The sequence below is a fragment of the Nansenia antarctica genome (assembly GCF_963989245.1).
Source record: "Nansenia antarctica genome assembly, chromosome: 2".
Lineage (NCBI taxonomy): Eukaryota > Metazoa > Chordata > Actinopteri > Argentiniformes > Microstomatidae > Nansenia > Nansenia antarctica.
The window spans coordinates 79,593,395-79,596,896 of record NC_137675.1 but is presented as its reverse complement, the minus strand read 5'-3'; positions in this window follow the sequence as shown (position 1 = coordinate 79,596,896).

The window sequence follows — 3,502 nt, the reverse complement described above, 5'->3', positions numbered from 1 at the left end:
CGCTGCCGAATCCCACCAAACGTTCCCTCCAGTCATTGATGCCAGCGTTCTCAAACGCTGAAGAAAGAAGAACAAGGAAATCACTATTGAATACATACACAATACCATAATAGAACATTACAAATCTTCTCAAGACAATGTTTTATTTTATCACTACCTGCATAGATGGTGTCCAGGACCCCGGCTGCACTGCCATTCTGGCTCCACCCTGCAATGTCTTGGGAAACGTCTCCAAGGATGGTTGTGTCGGGCCATCTCCTCTGTTTGGAAATATCTAGAAAAAGAAAAATAGTCAATGTCACAACTTATATTCACCAAGTAAATATACGTTTGATTAAAGCTAACACATGATACTGTACTGTAGCTTTGATAACATGTCACTACTTGTATTATACAGGGCTTAAAGTGGGAAAAAATCCTGTGCCTGAAACTTTTTCTTGGGGAGGGGGGTCACAGTTTGAGATATTGGGAGAGCGGGTACAGAAGACAGCTTCTTGTCTCAATGTTTAAATGCATTAATACTATTTTATAGTCAATACAAAATATATGTCTCAATGTTAAAATGCATTAATACTTTAAATGAATGTGCAACAATACTATGTGCAATATGACAACCCTTGTGTACATAAGGTTCAGATATAGGAAAAGTTAGGATATTTATAGCATAGCATAGAGTACAGCACAGTGTTTTATTGTATAGTATAGTAGTATAGTAGATAGTGTACATAGCCTTTATTTATGTAAACCAGCTCTTTTCCCTTTTTTATTTTACCCTTGGCCCTCGTGTTTTTAGTCTTTTTCCAAGCACCAGGGGAGCCCCCCCTCCTAAATTTCGTTGTATGGTACCTGTACTGTATTACAGTTTTTCTCAATTGCTAAAACACATTTCACAAAACTTTCCTCCATTTTCCCAAAACTCTAAACACAACACACTTTTCTAAAGCTACATAAGCAAAACCACACCTTCTCTCTTCAAAACTCAAACTCAAACCCTACCCCTAATCCTAACCCTAACCTTACTGTAACCCTAGCACCTAACCCTAACCCTAGTTTTCCCACATGTATGATAGTCATGCATAAAAATAAATCTGCGCTCCCTGTCTAACGTTATATCTAACATTACATATTTTACATTACAGTAAGGCTGATTTTGCATGATAGTCATGCATTTTTAGATATCTATTTCCCCCCTTTAAATGGCATATGATGTCCGAAATTTTACTAAAGTTCAGCCGCGAAGTTGTTGCACTGTTGTCCTATCGAGTTTTACGTAAATAAAGGTTTGAAAAATGTTACCGTATTCCCACATGTACCGTAACATGTACAATACTGTACTGTATCACAACTCAATGCAAACACTACAGAGGATCCATTACACACAACAATACTCACTGAAAACAATGTTCAGGGTGTGATGTTTTTTTATTTATTTATGGAACTATACGACACACACACACACACACACACACACACCACAATCATTTGCAAGTGTCTTAAATTTTGAGTCGTTATGTTTAATGAATGAAGCCAGGTGTGTTCATTGTGTTAACATTTTGCTGACTGTGGCAAGCATTTTGCATCACATGAGCTTTAATTTGAGAATTTGACATTTTGAGCAGAGTTTTTTTGCAACTTGTGTTTTAGCAAGACAAAATGTGTTTAGATTTATGAGAAAAGGAGGATTGTGTTTTGTGAATTGTGTCTTCATGTGAAATGTGTTTATGGTTTTGGCAAATGGGAGCTAGTTTTATTAAATGTGTTTAGAGAACTGGTCATTTGGTTTAGAGAATTGGCTTTTGTGTTTTAGCAATTGGGAAAAACTGTAATGACAAAGACCATTCATTCATTCATTCATAATACTGTTTTATACTTAATAAAAAATAAAAAATAAATAGATGTCTTTAAAAGGCCAAACTGATTGCATCACTTATTAAGCCACTATCACTATAACAATACAGAATAAAATATATACATGTCTTTAAAAGAACAAACTGATTACTTATTAAGCCACTATCACTTATATTCTCCTTCTTGACACCACGTCCCATAAGGCTTCCCGTCACTACTCAGGGTTTTTCCTGGCTCAAAATGAGGCGGAGGTGGTACCAGTCGTGTTTGACATCGGGGGGGACCCATGAAGCAGGGCTGTCTGGGGGTCCTTTAACGAGCATCAAACACTTAATTTCTTGCATTCTGGTGAATTGATATGCACCAATTTGTGCCCTTTCGCCATCAATTTATGGTGGAAATGTCATTATTTATGTAAAGGAAAACACAATATTCAGGCACCAGATGGCCATTCAAAATATAATGTAATATAATGCAATATAAGGCTCTCAGGCATTCTGTACTTTCAAATATGTATTCTCCTTGAGCAGTCAACATCAACTATCAGCTGTTTCGCTAGCAAACACGAAAGCTACGTTATTTGTGAAACAGCGCCCCCGCCACCACGTCGGCGCAATGCCGCAATTGCATTTTTTTTTTTTTTTTTTATTCTCCCGCGCCGGAAATCCGGCACTGTGCAGGAGTACTTTAAGCCCTGATTATATGGGTTTGATTCAAATGTAATAATGGACTGGAACAAAAAGTGGAAATCATAAACATTCATACCATGAGGACCAGCTGCAGCTGAACTAGGGACAACTGGTGTCTCTTCCTCAGCCTCTGTCCTGTCATGACTCCCTTCCTCAGCCTCTGTTCTGTCATGATCTGGCTGAAACATGCTTCCTGGCACTCTACTGCTTGGCACACAGTGATGTTGTCCTTCTGGAACATTTTGCTTAGGGTGGAAAGGTGGGACAGGACATCACTCATAAAGTGGAGGAAGAGGACGTTGACATAATTCTTCAAGTAGCCAGCTACTTGCTTGGCCCTGCCAATGACAGTAGGGGATGGCTTGGGGTTCCTCTCGGCACTTGCCATATCCTCAAAATGAGCGACAAGGACCGGATAGCTGTCGCACACAATCTGTAGTAAAATAATATCAGAATAATGGTTAGTACATGGCCAGTAGCCTATCAACTAGTAATGTTATGAACACAAAACGAAATATTAATATAATATAATACAAAATATGCGTTTAAATGCTGTAAAGGCTTGAAGTACCTTGATAGCACGGTGCACGTAGGGTAGCCAGCGGGCGCCATGAAGATTGGAGGGCTTCAGAACCTTCTCCTCCAGTGCCTCAGCAATCATGCGAAGCTCTCTGACTGCCTTGGGGGAGTAGTGGTACTGATCATACAGATGTTTCAGCATGACCTGCATCTGCTCCATCTTTGGGTTAGCTCTTATGGCCTTCACCACACCCAGCTCTAAACGGTGGGCAATGCAGTGGATGGATGTCAGGTGCCCAATCTCCTGTTTCAGACGCGCTGCCACACCACTCCTGCAGCCCACATTTACAGCTGCGCCATCGCTGCCGAATCCCACCAAACGTTCCCTCCAGTCATTGATGCCAGCGTTCTCAAACGCTGAAGAAAGAAGAACAAGGAAATCACTA